Source organism: Ranitomeya variabilis, chromosome 4 (genome assembly GCF_051348905.1).
Source record: "Ranitomeya variabilis isolate aRanVar5 chromosome 4, aRanVar5.hap1, whole genome shotgun sequence".
Taxonomy (NCBI): Eukaryota; Metazoa; Chordata; class Amphibia; order Anura; family Dendrobatidae; genus Ranitomeya; species Ranitomeya variabilis.
Window position 1 is genome coordinate 155,256,695 of NC_135235.1, and position 19,670 is coordinate 155,276,364.

The following is a 19,670-nucleotide window of genomic DNA, read 5'->3' on the forward strand; positions in this document are numbered from 1 at the left end:
GAGGGGCAGAGTGGCGAATTCAGTGAGTAGCACGGCAATGAGAACTTGTGTGAGTTGCTGCCGTGACACTGTCCGTTCCTAGTGCTAATCATTACAACGTTGTCCAAAGTATACTGGTGATCAGAGGCTTGCTAAATATCACTGGAACTGACTCCTAGTTAATATGTGACTAGTTTCTAACTACCTTTCCAAATTTTCACAGTATGTGTTGCAAAATACACACAGACAGCAAACAATTCAGCAATTCATTATTCATTGCACACTTAACGGGTATGTCCGGGACTTAATAAAAAACAAAAAATGGACCTAAGCACTAAGAGGCAGTTAATTGCAACTTACCTGCCTGTTGTGCACTGCCGGGGATTGTGCTGCCTCTGCTGACACGACAGAGCGGGACTTCCAACATCATTCTGACAGCCGGCTCCCCTAGTTAGGCTGTGGGGATCCGGCTGTCAATCAGAAGGACATCAGCTGTCCCACCCCATTGACAGAGCGGAGTGCAAAAGAAGCCTCCGATCTGTAGACGTGATGTCAGCAGAAGCTTCTGCATCCCCGGCAGGAGCAGTTTGTGCCGGGGAAGAACAGCACCAGACACAACAGGCAGGTAAGTTGCAATTACATACATGTTAGTGCTTAGGTACATTTTTTTTTTTAAAGTCCCGGATACACCGTTTAATAGAAATGGCCCTTATTAAGGTTCTTTGCAGCTAAAGTTCTGGTCTTAATTATGTCAGATGCTAATGCTAAAATATTTTTATTCATATCTTTCTTCCTGGTATCTCAGTGATAGGCATTTAATAGTTTACATAACTTCACACTAACTCTTCCCCAACTTTATCAGTCTAGACAGCGCCCATTAACCACAAGTGATCAGTATTATTTATCCACTCAGCATTCCAATATATCATGAAATACAAGTCTGCTAATTATGACTGTTTTTGACAAGAAAATCTACTTAATATTCCAGACATTAACATGAAAAATAAAGTAGGCAGAATTTAATGGCTATGCGGATTCAGACAATATTCTCTGCTGTTAACGGATGACTAGAAGAATGTGCTGTAATTGTAAATACAAGCGCTCATTCCTCAGAAACTGCTGGGAATAGAGGGATTATTCAATTTACAAACCTAAAGTGTCACCTCATTGTTTATAAATTTGTCCTCTGAAAATTATAAAAGAGCAGCTTTCTTTATACAATATGCTTTGTGCAGAGATGAGCAAATGTTTTGAAATTAGAATTTGCCAAATTGTCCCCCAAAATTCAATTCATACTAATAAATTTGCTCAGATTTCAATACTAAACAGCTTGTACAATGGCTTGCAAAAGTAAGGGGTTTGCATCAGTTCACGTAAAGAATATGCCTATAACTGGGAACATTTGATTTTCTTTTTATTGAAAAGCAAACAACAAATAAGAAAAAATAACTGAAAACTTTAGTGTGCATAACTATTCACCCCCCTAAAGTCAGTACTTTGTAGAGCCTCCTTTTGCAGCAATTGCAGCTGTAAGTCACTTTGGATAAGTCTTTATGAGCTTTTCACATCTCGCCATTGTGATTTTTGCCTAATCCTTACTGCAAAACTTCTCCAGCTCCTTCAAGTTAGATGGTTTCCTCTGGTGAACAGCAATCTTAAATGCTGACCACAGTTTGTCAATTGGGTTAAGGTCTGGGCTTTGGCTAGGCCACTCCAAAACATTTACATGTTTCCAATTAAGCCACTCGAGTGTTGCTTTAGCAATATGCTTTGGGTCATTGTCTTGTTGGAAGGTAAACCTCTGTTCCATCCTCAAATCACTGACAGAGTGAAAAAGGTTTTGCTCAAGAATATCCAATAACCCTGCATTTCGCACAATCTTCCCCTTGAGTCTGAACATTTTCTCTGTCACTGCTGCCGAAAAACATCCAACAGCATGATGTTGCCAGCATCATGTTTCACTTTGGGGATGGTGTTTTTGGGGTAATGAGCTGTGTTGGTTTGACGCCAGACATAGCATTTACCGTGAAGATCAAAAAGTACAAGTTTGTTCTCATTTGACCACGAGCCCTTTCCTCCATACATATGAGGAGTCTGCCACATGTCTTTTGGCAAACTTAAAATGAGCCTTATACTTTTTGTGTCCATTCTTCCATAAAGGCCACCTCTATGGAGTGCACGGTTTATTGTGGTCATACTATGGACAAATACCCCAGTTTCTGCTTGGGAACTATGCAGCTCCTTCAGGGTTACCTTTTGGTTTCTGTGCTGTGTCTCTGATTAATGTCCCTCTTGCCTGGGCTGCACAGCCCTCTCTTGGCAGGTTTTTTGTGGTACCATAAAACCAAGCAGAGAGACCAATCCTGCAATATAAATACCATGAGGAGGAGAAAGAGACCATATGGAGGATAGGGAGACATATGGTTTGTATCAAATAAATCTTTCTTTATTATACATTATAACAATACATTTTTACATTCAGTGAGCAATCTGGTAAAAACATCAATTCAAACCATAGATGTTATGACCCCAATGGCGAGGGTCTCAGAGAAACAAGTAAGTCTGCGACGTACAAAAATCCAGCTCATAGGGCAGTGGTAACTGGGTTGACCATATATCTACTCCTAACGCCAACACTAGCAGTAGCCGGGGAACATGCCTACGTTGGTCGCTAGATGTCTCGCGCCAGCCGGAGGACTAACTACCCCTAGAAGAGGAAAACAAAGACCTCTCTTGCCTCCAGAGAATAGACCCCAAAAGTAGGATAGTAGCCCCCCACAAATAATAACGGTGAGGTAAGAGGAAATGACAAACACAGAGATGAACTAGATTTTAGCAAAGAGAGGCCCACTTTACTAATAGCAGAATGTAGTAAGATAACTTATATGGTCAACAAAAACCCTATCAAAATCCACGCTGGAGATTCAAGAACCCCCGAACCGTCTAACGGCCCGGAGGGAGAACACCAGCCACCCTAGAGCTTCCAGCAAGGTCAGGAAACAGATTATATACAAGCTGGACAAAAATGCAAACAAAAACAAATAGCAAAAAGCAAGAAAGCAGACTTAGCTTAATCAAGCAGGAACCAGGATCAGAAGACCAGAGCACTACAGATTAGCTCTGATATCAACGTTGCCAGGCATTGAACTGAAGGTCCAGGGAGCTTATATAGCAACACCCCTGACCTAACGACCCAGGTGAGCATACAAGGGATGAATGACATACCCAGAGTAAAATCACTAGTAGCCACTAGAGGGAGCCAAAAGGTAAATTCACAACAGTACCCCCCCCTTAGTGAGGGGTCACCGAACCCTCACCAAGACCACCAGGGCGATCAGGATGAGCGGCGTGAAAGGCATGAACTAAATCGGCCGCATGCACATCAGAGGCGACCACCCAGGAATTATCCTCCTGACCATAGCCCTTCCACTTGACCAGGTACTGAAGCCTCCGCCTGGAGAGACGAGAATCTAAGATCTTCTCCACCACGTACTCCAACTCGCCCTCAACCAACACCGGAGCAGGAGGCTCAGCAGAAGGAACCACAGGCACAACGTACCGCCGCAACAAGGACCTATGAAATACGTTGTGGATGGCAAACGACACCGGAAGATCCAGGCGAAAGGATACAGGATTAATGATTTCCAATATCTTGTAAGGACCAATGAAGCGAGGCTTAAATTTGGGAGAGGAGACCTTCATAGGAACAAATCGAGAAGACAGCCATACCAAATCCCCAACGCGAAGTCGGGGACCCACACCGCGGCGGCGGTTGGCAAAACGCTGAGCCTTCTCCTGTGACAACTTCAAGTTGTCCACCACATGCCCCCAGATCCGCTGCAACCTATCCACCACGGAATCCACCCCAGGACAGTCAGAAGGCTCCACATGTCCCGAGGAAAAACGAGGATGGAAACCAGAGTTGCAGAAAAATGGCGAAACCAAGGTGGCGGAACTAGCCCGATTATTAAGGGCAAATTCAGCCAACGGCAAGAAGGTCACCCAGTCATCCTGATCAGAAGAGACAAAACACCTCAAATAAGCCTCCAGAGTCTGATTAGTTCGCTCCGTTTGTCCGTTAGTCTGGGGATGGAAAGCGGATGAAAACGACAACTCAATGCCCATCCTACCACAAAAAGATCGCCAGAACCTGGAAACAAACTGGGATCCTCTGTCCGACACAATATTCTCAGGAATGCCGTGCAAACGAACCACGTTCTGGAAGAACACAGGAACCAGATCAGAAGAAGAGGGCAGCTTAGGCAAAGGAACCAAATGGACCATCATGGAGAAACGATCACATATCACCCAGATGACAGACATGCCCTGAGACACCGGAAGATCAGAAATGAAATCCATAGAGATATGTGTCCAAGGTCTCTTCGGGACAGGCAAGGGCAAGAGCAACCCGCTGGCACGAGAGCAGCAAGGCTTAGCTCGAGCACAAGTACCACAGGACTGTACAAATGACCGCACATCCCTTGACAAGGAAGGCCACCAAAAGGACCTGGCCACCAGATCTCTGGTGCCAAAAATTCCCGGGTGCCCTGCCAACACCGAGGAATGAACCTCGGAAATGACTCTGCTGGTCCATCTAGCAGGCACAAACAATCTGTCAGGTGGACAAGAGTCAGGCCTACCAGCCTGAAATCTCTGCAACACACGTCGCAGATCTGGAGAAATAGCAGACACGATAACTCCTTCCTTAAGAATACCCACAGGTTCAGCGACTCCAGGAGCATCAGGCACAAAGCTCCTAGACAGAGCGTCGGCCTTCACATTCTTAGACCCTGGTAAATACGAGACCACAAAGTCAAAACGGGAGAAAAACAATGACCAGCGGGCCTGTCTAGGATTCAGGCGTTTAGCAGACTCGAGATACATCAGATTTTTGTGATCAGTCAAGACCACCACACGATGCTTAGCACCCTCGAGCCAATGACGCCACTCCTCAAATGCCCACTTCATGGCCAACAACTCCCGATTGCCCACATCATAATTTCGCTCTGCCAGCGAAAACTTCCTAGAGAAAAAGGCACAAGGTCTCATAGTAGAGCAACCAGGGCCTCTCTGTGACAAAACGGCCCCTGCCCCAATCTCCGAAGCATCCACCTCAACCTGAAAAGGAAGTGAGATGTCAGGCTGGCACAAAACAGGCGCCGAAGTAAACCGGCGTTTTAACTCCTGGAAAGCCTCCACGGCAGCAGGAGCCCAGTTAGCTACATCAGAGCCTTTCTTGGTCATATCCGTCAGCGGTTTAACAACGCTAGAGAAATTTGCGATAAAACGACGGTAGAAGTTAGCAAAACCCAAGAACTTCTGAAGACTCTTAACTGACGAGGGTTGAGTCCAATCATGAATAGCTCGGACCTTGACTGGATCCATCTCCACAGCAGAAGGGGAAAAAATGAACCCCAAAAAGGGAACCTTCTGTACACCAAAGAGACACTTTGAGCCTTTTACAAACAAAGAATTTTCACGCAGAATCTCAAAAACCATCCTGACCTGCTCCACATGCGAGTCCCAATCATCAGAAAAAAACAGAATATCATCCAGATAAACAATCAAAAATTTATCCAGATACTTCCGGAAAATGTCATGCATGAAGGACTGAAAAACTGAAGGTGCATTAGAGAGACCGAATGGCATCACCAAGTACTCAAAATGACCTTCGGGCGTATTGAATGCGGTTTTCCATTCATCGCCCTGCCTAATGCGCACAAGGTTGTACGCACCACGAAGGTCTATCTTGGTGAACCACTTGGCACCTTTAATCCGGGCAAACAAATCTGACAACAGCGGCAAAGGATACTGAAATTTAACAGTGATCTTATTTAAAAGCCGATAGTCAATACAAGGCCTCAAAGATCCGTCCTTTTTGGCCACAAAAAAGAATCCCGCACCAAGAGGGGAAGAAGAAGGACGGATATGCCCCTTCTCAAGAGACTCCTTGATATATGAACGCATCGCGGTATGTTCAGGTACCGACAGATTAAACAGTCTCCCCTTAGGAAACTTACTGCCAGGAATCAAATCTATTGCACAGTCACATTCCCTATGAGGAGGCAGTGCACTGGACTTAGACTCGCTGAAGACATCCTGATAATCAGACAAATACGCCGGAACTTCCGAAGGCGTAGAAGAAGCAATAGACAAGGGCAGGGAATCTCCATGAATTCCATGGCAGCCCCAACTTGACACTGACATAGCCTTCCAGTCCAAGACTGGATTATGGGTCTGTAACCATGGCAAACCCAAAACAACCAAATCATGCATTTTATGCAGAACAAGAAAACGTATAACCTCCCGATGTTCAGGAGTCATACACATGGTAACCTGTGTCCAGAACTGCGGTTTATTTTTTGCCAATGGCGTAGAATCAATACCCCTAAGAGGGATAGGATTTTCCAATGGCTCAAGAACAAATCCGCAGCGCTTGGCAAATGACAGATCCATAAGGCTCAGAGCAGCACCCGAGTCCACAAACGCCATGACAGGATACGATGACAGTGAGCAAATCAAAGTTACAGATAGAATAAATTTAGGTTGCAAATTACCAATGGCGACCGGACTAACAACCTTAGTAAGACGTTTAGAGCATGCTGAGATAACATGTGTAGAATCACCACAGTAGTAACACAAGCCATTCTGGCGTCTATGAATTTTCCGCTCATTTCTAGTCAGGATTCTATCACATTGCATTAAATCAGGTGTCTGTTCAGACAACACCATGAGGGAATTAGCGGCTTTGCGCTCCCGCAACCGCCGGTCGATTTGAATAGCCAGGGCCATAGAATCATTCATACCTGTGGGAATGGGAAAACCCACCATCACATTCTTAATGGCTTCAGAAAGGCCATTTCTAAAGTTAGCAGCCAATGCACACTTGTTCCACTGGGTCAGCACGGACCATTTCCGAAATTTTTGGCAATACACTTCAGCCTCGTCCTGGCCCTGAGACATAGCCAGCAAGGCCTTTTCTGCCTGAATCTCAAGATTGGGTTCCTCATAAAGCAAACCGAGCGCCAGAAAAAACGCATCAATGTCAGCCAATGCCGGATCTCCTGGCGCCAGCGAGAAGGCCCAATCCTGAGGGTCGCCCCGTAAAAAAGAAATAACAATCTTTACTTGCTGAGCGGAGTCTCCAGATGAACAGGGTTTCAGGGACAAAACAATTTACAATTATTCCTGAAATTTCTAAATTTAAATCGGTCTCCGGAAAACGGTTCAGGAATCGGTATCTTAGGTTCTGAAATAGGACTTCTGATAACATAATCTTGTATGCCCTGCACACGAGCAGCAAGCTGGTCCACACTTGTAATCAAGGTCTGGACATTCATGTCTGCAGCAAACACAAGCCACTCAGAGGTAAAGGGGAAAAGAAAAAAAAAAATGAGAGAGAGAAAAAAAAACTCAGAACTTTCTTTCTTATAATCCCGCTTCTGCAATGCATTTAACATTTAATTCGGGCCTGGCAAACTGTTATGACCCCAATGGCGAGGGTCTCAGAGAAACAAGTAAGTCTGCGACGTACAAAAATCCAGCTCATAGGGCAGTGGTAACTGGGTTGACCATATATCTACTCCTAACGCCAACACTAGCAGTAGCCGGGGAACATGCCTACGTTGGTCGCTAGATGTCTCGCGCCAGCCGGAGGACTAACTACCCCTAGAAGAGGAAAACAAAGACCTCTCTTGCCTCCAGAGAATAGACCCCAAAAGTAGGATAGTAGCCCCCCACAAATAATAACGGTGAGGTAAGAGGAAATGACAAACACAGAGATGAACTAGATTTTAGCAAAGAGAGGCCCACTTTACTAATAGCAGAGTGTAGTAAGATAACTTATATGGTCAACAAAAACCCTATCAAAATCCACGCTGGAGATTCAAGAACCCCCGAACCGTCTAACGGCCCGGAGGGAGAACACCAGCCACCCTAGAGCTTCCAGCAAGGTCAGGAAACAGATTATATACAAGCTGGACAAAAATGCAAACAAAAACAAATAGCAAAAAGCAAGAAAGCAGACTTAGCTTATTTAAGCAGGAACCAGGATCAGAAGACCAGAGCACTACAGATTAGCTCTGATATCAACGTTGCCAGGCATTGAACTGAAGGTCCAGGGAGCTTATATAGCAACACCCCTGACCTAACGACCCAGGTGAGCATACAAGGGATGAATGACATACCCAGAGTAAAATCACTAGTAGCCACTAGAGGGAGCCAAAAGGTAAATTCACAACACATAGATAACCCAGCAAGATGTAATTTAACTGATCCCAGAAATGGAATATTTTACTACAGCAAAAAAAAGGTTTTTCCGTTTAACCCCTTTACCCCCAAGGGTGGTTTGCACGTTAATGACCGGGCCAATTTTTACAATTCTGACCACTGTCCCTTTATGAGGTTATAACTCTGGAATGCTTCAACGGATCCTGATGATTCTGATATGGTTTTCTCGTGACATATTGTACTTCATGATAGTGGTAAAATTTCTTTGATATTACCTGCGTTTACTTGTGAAAAAAAATTAAATTTGGCGAAAATTTTGAAAATTTTGCAATTTTCCAACTTTGAATTTTTATGTCCTTAAATCAGAGATATGTTACAAAAAAATACTTAATAAGTAACATTTCCCACATGTCTACTTTACATCAGCACAATTTTGGAACCAAAATTTTTTTTTTGTTAAAGAGTTATAAGGGTTAAAAGTTGACCAGCAATTTCTCATTTTTACAACACATTTTTTTTTAGGGACTGCATCACATTTTAAGTCACTTTGAGGGGTCTATATGATAGAAAATACCCAAGTGTGACACCATTCTAAAAACTGCACATCTCAATGTACTCTTCAAGAAGTTTATTAACCCTTCAGGTGTTTCACAGGAATTTTTGGAATGTTTAAAAAAAAATGAACATTTCACTTTTTTTCACGAAAAATTTACTTCAGCTCCAATTTGCTTAATTTTTTCCAAGGGTAACAGGAGAAATTGGACCCCAAAAGTTATCCAATTTGTCCTGAGTATGCTGATACCCTATATGAGGGGTTAAACCACTGTTTGGGCGCATGGCAGCAGAGCTCAGAAGGGAAGGAGCGCCATTTGACTTTTCAATAAAAAAATTGACTGGAATTGAGATGGGACACCATGTCGCATTTGGAGAGCCCCTGATGTGCCTAAACATTGAAACCCCCCACAAGTGACACCATTTTGGAAAGTAGACCACCTAAGAAACTTATCTAGATGTGTGGTGAGCACTTTGACCCACCAAGTACTTCACAGAAGTTTATAATGTAGAGCCGTAAAAATAAAAAAATCATATTTTTTCACAAAAATGATCTTTTCGCCCCCAATTTCTTATTTTCCCAAAGGTAATAGAAGAAACTGGACCGAAAAAGTTGTTGTGAAATTTGTCCTGAGTACGCTGATACCACATATGTGGGGGTAAACCACTGTTTGGGCGCATGGCAGAGCTCGGAAGGGAAGGAGTGCCATTTGACTTTTCAATGTAAAATTGACTGGAATTGAGATGGGATGCCATGTCACGTTTGGAGAGCCCCTGATGTGCTTAAACAGAAACCCCTGTTGTGAATTAGACTTTTTTGGCTCCCTCTTGTGGTCACTAGTGATATGACTCTGGGATTGTCTTTCCTCAGTTTGGCACCCACCTGGGTCGTTAGTCCAGGGGTGTTGCTATATAAACTTCCTGGATTCTCAGTCCTGTGCCTGGCATCGTTGTAATCAGTTCCTTTCTGTTTGCTCCTGTCTGCTGGTCCTGGATCTTGCAAAATTAAGCTAAGTCCTGCTTCCTTGTTTTTTGGTTATTTGCATAGCTCTTATTTTTTGTCCAGCTTGTACTAAATGTGATTCCTGATTTTGCTGGAAGCTCTAGGGGGCTGGTGTTCTCCCCCCGGGCCGTTAGACGGTTCGGGGGTTCTTGAATATCCAGCGTGGAAATTTTGATAGGGTTTTTGCTGACCGTATAAGTCCTCTTACTATATTCTGCTATTAGTCAGTGGGCCTCTCTTTGCTAAATATCTAGTTCATTCTTACGTTTGTCTTTTCTCCTTACCTCACCGTTATTATTTGTTGGGGGCTTGTATCCAACTTTTGGGGTCTTTTCTCTGGAGGCAAGAAAGGTCTATCTTTTCCCTTCTAGGGTTAGTTAGTTCTCCGGCTGGCGCGAGACGTCTAGAACCAACGTAGGCACGTTCCCCGGCTGCTGCTATTTGTGGTGCTAGGATTAGATATATGGTCAGCCCAGTTACCACTGCCCTAAGAGCTGGTTTTTTTGTGTTTGCAGACTTGGTATGTACTTTTGAGACCCTCTGTCATTGGGGTCATAACAGTATGCCAGGCCAAGGTTGAATGTTTAATGCATTGCAGAAGTGGGATTACAAGAAAGGAAAGTCTGAGTTTTTTTTTTTTTTTTTTCTTTCCTCTCTTTTTTCCTCCCCTTTACCTCTGAGTGGCTTGTGCTTGCTGCAGACATGAATGTCCAGACTTTGATTACAAGTGTGGATCAGCTTGCTGCTCGTGTGCAGGGCATACAAGATTTTGTTACCAGTAGTCCAATGTCTGAACCTAAAATACCTATTCCTGAACTGTTCTCTGGAGACCGATTTAAGTTTAGGAATTTCAGGAATAATTGTAAATTGTTTCTATCTCTGAGACCCCGTTCATCTGGAGACTCAGCTCAGCAAGTAAAAATTGTTATCTCTTTCTTACGGGGCGACCCTCAGGATTGGGCCTTCTCGCTAGCGCCAGGAGATCCGGCATTGGCAAATATTGATGCGTTTTTTCTGGCGCTCGGATTGCTTTATGAGGAACCCAATCTTGAAATTCAGGCAGAAAAAGCCTTGCTGGCTATTTCTCAGGGTCAGGATGAAGCTGAAGTGTATTGCCAAAAATTTCGGAAATGGTCCGTGCTTACTCAGTGGAATGAGTGTGCTCTGGCCGCAAATTTCAGAAATGGCCTTTCTGAAGCCATTAAGAATGTGATGGTGGGTTTCTCCATTCCTACAGGTCTGAATGATTCCATGGCGCTGGCTATTCAAATTGACCAGCATTTGCGGGAGCGCAAAGCCGCGAATCCTCTGGTGGTGTTGTCTGAACAAACACCTGATTTAATGCAATGTGGTAGAATTCAGACTAGAAATGAACGGAAAAATCATAGACGTCAGAATGGGTTGTGTTTTCATGGTGATTCCCCGCCGGTGTCTATTGCTTCCTCTACTCCTTCGGAAGTTCCTGAGTATTTGTCTGATTACCAGGATGTATTCAGCGAGTCCAGGTCCAGTGCTCTTCCTCCTCATAGGGACTGTGACTGCGCTATAGATTTGATTCCAGGTAGTAAATTTCCTAAGGGAAGATTATTTAATCTGTCTGTACCTGAGCATACCGCAATGCGTTCGTATATCAAGGAATCTCTGGAGAAGGGGCATATCCATCCATCCTCTTCCCCTCTTGGTGCGGGATTCTTTTTTGTGGCTAAGAAGGACGGATCTTTGAGACCTTGTATTGACTATCGGCTTCTGAATAAAATCACTGTTAAATTTCAGTATCCTTTGCCTCTGTTGTCGGACTTGTTTGCCCGGATTAAAGGTGCCAAGTGGTTCACCAAGATAGATCTTCGTGGTGCGTACAACCTTGTGCGCATTAAGCAAGGAGATGAATGGAAAACTGCATTTAATACGCCCGAAGGTCATTTTGAGTACTTGGTGATGCCTTTCGGGCTCTCTAATGCTCCTTCAGTGTTTCAGTCCTTTATGCATGATATTTTCCGGAAGTATCTGGATAAATTTATGATTGTTTATCTGGATGATATTCTGTTTTTTTCTGATGATTGGGACTCGCATGTAGAGCAGGTCAGGATGGTGTTTCAGGTTTTGCGTGAGAATGCTTTGTTTGTTAAGGGCTCAAAGTGTCTCTTTGGAGTACAGAAGGTTCCCTTTTTGGGTTTTATTTTTTCCCCTTCTGCGGTGGAGATGGACCCAGTCAAGGTCCGAGCTATTCATGATTGGACTCAACCCACGTCAGTTAAGAGTCTTCAGAAGTTCTTGGGTTTTGCTAACTTCTACCGTCGTTTTATCGCTAATTTTTCTAGCGTTGTTAAACCTTTGACGGATATGACCAAGAAAGGTTCTGATGTTGCTAACTGGGCTCCTGCAGCCGTGGAAGCTTTTCAAGAGTTGAAGCGCCGGTTTACTTCGGCGCCTGTTTTGTGCCAGCCTGATGTCTCACTTCCCTTTCAGGTTGAAGTGGATGCTTCTGAGATTGGGGCAGGGGCCGTTTTGTCGCAGAGAGGCCCTGGTTGCTCTGTAATGAGACCATGTGCTTTTTTCTCTAGGAAGTTTTCGCCTGCTGAGCAGAATTATGATGTTGGCAATCGGGAGTTGTTAGCCATGAAGTGGGCATTTGAGGAGTGGCGTCATTGGCTCGAGGGTGCTAAGCATCGTGTGGTGGTCTTGACTGATCACAAAAATCTGATGTATCTCGAGTCTGCTAAACGCCTGAATCCTAGACAGGCCCGCTGGTCATTGTTTTTCTCCCGTTTTGACTTTGTGGTCTCGTATTTACCAGGTTCAAAGAATGTGAAGGCTGATGCTCTTTCAAGGAGCTTTGTGCCTGACTCTCCTGGAGTCGCAGAACCAGTTGGTATTCTCAAAGAGGGAGTTATCCTGTCAGCCATTTCTCCGGATTTGCGACGTGTGTTGCAGAGATTTCAGGCTGGTAGACCTGACTCTTGTCCACCTGACAGACTGTTTGTTCCTGATAAGTGGACCAGCAGAGTCATTTCCGAGGTTCATTCCTCGGTGTTGGCAGGGCATCCGGGAATTTTTGGCACCAGAGATCTGGTGGCTAGGTCCTTTTGGTGGCCTTCCTTGTCATGGGATGTGCGGTCATTTGTGCAGTCCTGTGGGACTTGTGCTCGAGCTAAGCCTTGCTGTTCTCGTGCCAGCGGGTTGCTCTTGCCCTTGCCTGTCCCGAAGAGGCCTTGGACACACATTTCCATGGATTTCATTTCAGATCTTCCGGTGTCTCAGGGCATGTCTGTCATCTGGGTGGTATGTGATCGCTTTTCCAAGATGGTCCATTTGGTATCTTTGCCTAAGCTGCCTTCCTCTTCCGATCTGGTTCCTTTGTTCTTTCAGAATGTGGTTCGTTTACACGGCATTCCTGAGAATATTGTGTCTGACAGAGGATCCCAGTTTGTTTCCAGGTTCTGGCGATCCTTTTGTGCTAAGATGGGCATTGATTTGTCGTTTTCGTCTGCCTTTCATCCTCAGACTAATGGACAAACGGAGCGAACTAATCAGACTCTGGAGGCTTATTTGAGGTGTTTTGTTTCTGCAGATCAGGATGATTGGGTGACCTTCTTGCCGTTGGCTGAGTTTGCCCTTAATAATCGGGCTAGTTCCGCTACTTTGGTTTCGCCTTTTTTCTGCAACTCTGGTTTCCATCCTCGTTTTTCCTCGGGACATGTGGAGCCTTCTGACTGTCCTGGGGTAGATTCTGTGGTGGATAGGTTGCAGCAGATCTGGAATCATGTGGTGGACAACTTAAAGTTGTCACAGAAGAAGGCTCAGCGTTTTGCCAACCGCCGCCGCGGTGTGGGTCCCCGACTTCGTGTTGGGGATTTGGTATGGCTGTCTTCTCGATTTGTTCCTATGAAGGTCTCCTCTCCTAAATTTAAGCCTCGCTTCATCGGTCCTTACAAGATATTGGAAATCCTTAATCCTGTGTCCTTTCGCTTGGATCTTCCGGTGTCGTTTGCCATTCACAACGTGTTCCATAGGTCTTTGTTGCGGCGGTACGTTGTACCTGTGGTTCCTTCTGTTGAGCCTCCTGCTCCGGTGTTGGTTGAGGGCGAGTTGGAGTACGTGGTGGAGAAGATCTTGGATTCTCATCTCTCCAGGCGGAGGCTTCAGTATCTGGTCAAGTGGAAGGGCTATGGTCAGGAGGATAATTCCTGGGTGGTTGCCTCTGATGTGCATGCGGCCGATTTAGTTCGTGCCTTTCACGCTGCTCATCCTGATCGCCCTGGTGGTCTTGGTGAGGGTTCGGTGACCCCTCCTTAAAGGGGGGGTACTGTTGTGAATTAGACTTTTTTGGCTCCCTCTTGTGGTCACTAGTGATATGACTCTGGGATTGTCTTTCCTCAGTTTGGCACCCACCTGGGTTGTTAGTCCAGGGGTGTTGCTATATAAACTTCCTGGATTCTCAGTCCTGTGCCTGGCATCGTTGTAATCAGTTCCTTTCTGTTTGCTCCTGTCTGCTGGTCCTGGATCTTGCAAAATTAAGCTAAGTCCTGCTTCCTTGTTTTTTGGTTATTTGCATAGCTCTTATTTTTTGTCCAGCTTGTACTAAATGTGATTCCTGATTTTGCTGGAAGCTCTAGGGGGCTGGTGTTCTCCCCCCGGGCCGTTAGACGGTTCGGGGGTTCTTGAATATCCAGCGTGGAAATTTTGATAGGGTTTTTGCTGACCGTATAAGTCATCTTACTATATTCTGCTATTAGTCAGTGGGCCTCTCTTTGCTAAATATCTAGTTCATTCTTACGTTTGTCTTTTCAACTTACCTCACCGTTATTATTTGTTGGGGGCTTGTATCCAACTTTTGGGGTCTTTTCTCTGGAGGCAAGAAAGGTCTATCTTTTCCCTTCTAGGGTTAGTTAGTTCTCCGGCTGGCGCGAGACGTCTAGAACCAACGTAGGCACGTTCCCCGGCTGCTGCTATTTGTGGTGCTAGGATTAGATATATGGTCAGCCCAGTTACCACTGCCCTAAGAGCTGGGTTTTTTTATGTTTGCAGACTTGGTATGTACTTTTGAGACCCTCTGCCATTGGGGTCATAACAAACCCCCACAAGTGACCCCATATACTAGACCCCCCAAGGAACTTATCTAGATGTGTTGTGAGAACTTTACACCCCCAAGTGTTTCACTACAGTTTATAACGCGGAGCCGTGAAAATAATTTTTTTTTTTTCCACAAAAAATATTTTTTAGCCCCCAGTGTTGTATTTTCCCAAGGGTAACAGGAGAAATTGGACACCAAAAGTTGATGTCCAATTTGTCCTGAGTATGCTGATACCCCTTATGTGGGGGGAAACACCTTTTGGGTGCATGGCTGAGCTCGGAAGGGAAGGCGCGCCGTTTGGAATGCAGACTTAGATGGATTGGTCTGCAGGCGTCACGCTGCATTTGCAGAGCCCCTGATATACGTAAACAGTAAACAATAGAAACTCCCCACAAATGACCCCATATTGGAAACTAGAACCCCCCAGGAACTTATCTAGATATGTTGTGAGAACTTTGAACCCCCAAGTGTTTCACTGAAGTTTATAACACAGAGCCGTGAAAATAAAAAAATCCAGTTTTTTTCCCACAAAAATTACTTTTTAGCCCCCGGTTTTGTATTTTCCCAAGGGTAACAGGAGAAATTGGACACCAAAAGTTTTTGTCCAATTTGTCCTGAGTACGCTGATACCCCATATGTTGGGGTAATCCCCTGTTTTGGCGCACGGGAGAGCTCGTAAGGAAAGGAGCACTGTCTTACTTTTTCAACGCAGAATTGGCTGGAATTGAAATCAGACGCCATATCGCGTTTGGAGAGCCCCTGATGTGCCTAAACAGTGGAAACCCCCCAGTTCTAACTGAAACCCTAACTCAAACACACCCCTAACCCTAATCCAACTCTACCCATAACCCTAACCACACCCCTAACCCTAATCCCAACCATAACCTTAACCACACCCCTAACCCTAATCCCAACCCTAATCCCAACCGTAAATGTAATCCAAACCCTAACTTTAGCCCCAACCCTAACCCTAACTTTAGCCCCAACCCTAATCCTAACTTTAGCCCCAACCCTAACCCTAACTTTAGCCCCAACCCTAACCCTAACTTTAGCCCTAACCCTAACTTTAGCCCCAACCCTAACCCTAACTTTAGCCCCAACCCTAACCCTAACTTTAGCCCCAACCCTAACCCTAATGGGAAAATGGAAATAAATACATTTTTTAAAATTTTATTATTTTTCCCTAACTAAGGGGGTGATGAAGGGGGGTTTGATTTACTTTTATAGCTTTTTTTTCGCGGATTTTTATGATTGGCAGCCGTCATACACTAAAAGAGGCTTTTTATTGCAAAAAATAGTTTTTGCGTCTCCACATTTTGAGAGCTATAATTTTTCCATATTTTGTTTCACAGAGTTATGTGAGGTCTTGTTTTTTGCGGGAAGAGTTGAAGTTTTTATTGGTACCATTTTCGGGCACATTTTTTGATCGCTTTTTATTCCGATTATTGTGAGGTAGAATTAACAAAAACCAGCTATTCATGAATTTCTTGTGGGGGGGTCGCTTATACGGTTCCACGTTTGGTAAAATTGATAAAGCAGTTTTATTCTTCGGGTCAGTGCGATAACAGCGATACCTCATTTATATTATTTTTTTTATGTTTTGGCACTTTTATATGATAAAAACTATTTTATGTATAAAATAATTATTTTTGCATCGCTTTGTTCTGAGGACTATACCTTTTTTTTTTCGTTGATGACGCTGTTTGGTGGCTCGTTTTTTGCGGGACAAGATGACGTTTTCAGTGGTACTATGGTTATTTATATCCATCTTTTTGATCACGTGTTATTCCACTTTTTGTTTGGCGGTATGATAATAAAGCGTCGTTTTTTGCCTTTTTTTTTTGCAGTGATCACTGAAGCGACCTGACAGGCACAGCACGGAGGCATCCCGGCGCCTACTCTGAGCAGGCGCTTGGAAGTGCCACCTCCCTGCGGGACCCGGAAGGCCCCCGTGGCCATATTGGATCTGGGCCTGCAGGGAGGAGGAGGTAAGAGACCCTTGGAGCAACGCGATCACATCGCGTTGCTCCGAGGGTCTCAGGGAAGCACGCAGGGAGCCCCCTCCCTGCGCGATGCTTCCCTTTGCCGCCGGAACACTGCGATCATGTTTGATCACAGTGTGCCGGGGGTTAATGTGCCAGGAGTGGTCCATGACTGCTCCTGGCACATAGTGCCGGATGTCAGCTGCGATAGTCAGCTGACACCCGGCCCCAATCGGCCACGCTCCCACCGTGAGCGCGGCTGATCGGTGATGACGTACTATCCCGTCGGTGGTCATACGGGCCCATACCACCTCGACGGGATAGTATGTCCGATGTCAGAAAGGGGTTAAAAATAAATTCTGGACCCAAAGAGCAGTGTTCAATAACTATATCAAAGGAGTATCAAAGGAGTATCAATCAACTAAATAGAGTGCAAGTAATCATGCACTGCAGTTGGATCATGGTATTCAGTAACGGAGAAAATTCTTGCTATAATAGATATGAAGCATGTGGAGGGAAAAGAGTACCTGAATATTTTTAATAGATACACTAAAGTTTGTTTAGTTTTCTATTTTCAGTAAGCCAGAAGGAATAGACTTTGATCTATATATGGACTTTTGAATTTATGTGTTTGTTCTTTGGTTGGTCAAGAAAACAGACTTTTCTTCATCTAAGCCTGTCATATTGACTTTTAAGTTTACATTTGTTGTAACATATTGTGCCGTTTTCCTGGATGACAGAGACATAGGGTAATTGAACAACGATGTTTGCTGATATGTTGATTACACATTGACCAGGCCAGCTAGCTTATTGACATGCAAAACAGAGAAGTAAAAACTATGCAAATTGATTAAATAGTCAAACAATGCGAGTTAATCTAATCACATCTTCCCCTTGACCTCTGGATGTCAGCTTGAAGGACAACAATTGTGAGCTATATAAGTGGGACATGCCTCTAAGAATACTCAACCATACATTCATACATCCAAGACATCCAGAGATCGAAAGAACCAGAGACTATCTAGGAATCCACAGCCAGGAACACTCTACAGGTCAGCTGAACATCATGGCTCCATCACGAAGGCCACAGATTTGACATTCTACAAAATGCCAGTTTAGGGGACCACGGCTCAAAGAATACAGATCTGCTTCACTGACAATCACTGAACTGATTTGGACCCACCGGTCACATGAGCCCCATGGATACGTTTGAGAAAGCCAGGATTGGGACTCACGGTCACCTGGCGAGATGGACATGTTAAGAGAAGCCAGGATGTGACACTCTGGTCAGTTGGCCTTGTACCTCACATGAACTGTTAGCTTCCTAAGCTTGTTGTTACCTCCTTTCTGTTCATGACACATTTGGGGGTAGTCGGCCCTGGAAGCTCTTTGTATTTGTGCTGGGACTGTTCTACGTGTCATTTTCCTGTTTTTTGGTTAAATAAAATATTGTCACACAGTTTTACCCTCACCCTGTGTTGACTGAGTAGTATTACGCCCATGGTAAACTGAGAGCAGGTGTTTGGAGGGATGTGCCCTGGTCCATGTGGTTTCGGCTAACAGACTGGAGCACGCAGTGACTCCCGTGTCTCCACATTTTGTCTTATGTAATGTACAGTATTATGGTAATATACAGCATATGAGTCATGAAAAGTGTTAATGTATAATGTGAGTAATGTATGGTACAGGATAAGCATAGGATTGGCTTAAGATAGCATAAGTGTGGTTTAAATAGTAAGTGGTTTAGCAACAGTATGGGACTTAGGATAGGAGCAATAGGTTTAGTCTGTAAGATAGGAAATAGTTAATGATAGAACTAGCCCAGTGGGTGGGAACTAGTGTTTATAAAAAGAGGTGTCACTTCCTGACAGTGTATGGTTAGAGAAGTACACAGTCAATGTCAATTTCTGCGCCTGTGCTGAAGGAACAAGTAGCCAATAGAGATCTCTAGTACCCAATGCCCATAGAAGGGAGGAATATCGCAATTGCAGGCACAGGTGCTGGACAACCACTAGACGCCACAGAGCTCTGAGACACTGATGGGAGGCGACAGGCACGCAAATGAAGACCAGAGGCCAAGGTTCCTTCCAGGCACTGCAAGCCCCGAAGCCTGGAAGACTGAATTAACATAAAGGATTAAAAGAGGATTTCTGAAGAACAAGACCACAGATATGAGGCATACAGGTATGACTATTTTAAGTATTCTAGTACCTGTATGCCCATATTAAAAGCTTAGGTACATCTAAGGGGGTGACAGATTCCCCTTAAATATTGTAATACATTCCCCAAAGGTTTTTTAGGACCTTATGGAGGTGCACAATGTGTAAGATAAATGAAAAATAAATAAAAGAATAAAAAACTAGTAAGTAAAAAATACCGTAAATAAAAATAAATAAATAACAATGTCACTGTCAATCTAAATCATTATTACTATCCCACCCCAGTGAAAACAAATACAAATAAAAACGTGTCTGATATATCATATACGAAAATAATTGTAAGAAAATGGGGAGAAAATTGGAAATGTATAAAAAACAAATGGGAAAAACAAACGCTTATTTCCCTTATTTTCCCAGTGATAGCAGCAAAAAAACAAAAACGAAAGAGAGAATATGACAGTGACATAAAAATGAAGCCTCCATTTGTCATGTAAAAAATGAAGAAAAAATAATTTCAAAATCTGAATGTGAATTTCTTTATTTTTACAGTTCTTTAAACCACATGTATGAAAAAGCTGAAAATGTGTCTGCTTATGATGGGGGTAAATGGCCCGGTCTGTAAATTGTTACAGTTGTGGCCAAAAGTATTGACACCCCTGCAATTCTGTCAGATAATACTCAGTTTCTTCCTGAAA

At 44.1% G+C, this 19,670-nt stretch overlaps 1 protein-coding gene across 3 annotated transcripts in view; it reads left to right on the forward strand.

Annotated features, from left to right (window-relative positions):
* Positions 1-345: 345 nt before the first annotated feature.
* Positions 346-19,670, forward strand: part of OGDHL (oxoglutarate dehydrogenase L) — a 191,740-nt gene continuing 172,415 nt past the window's right edge. Inside the window, exon 1 of one of the 3 annotated variants that reach the window (XM_077259345.1) lies at positions 346-604. The gene's annotated coding sequence lies outside the window, so the exon portion shown is untranslated. The remainder of the gene's footprint in view (positions 605-19,670) is intronic. The other 2 variants (XM_077259342.1, XM_077259348.1) reach the window with 2 other exon arrangements.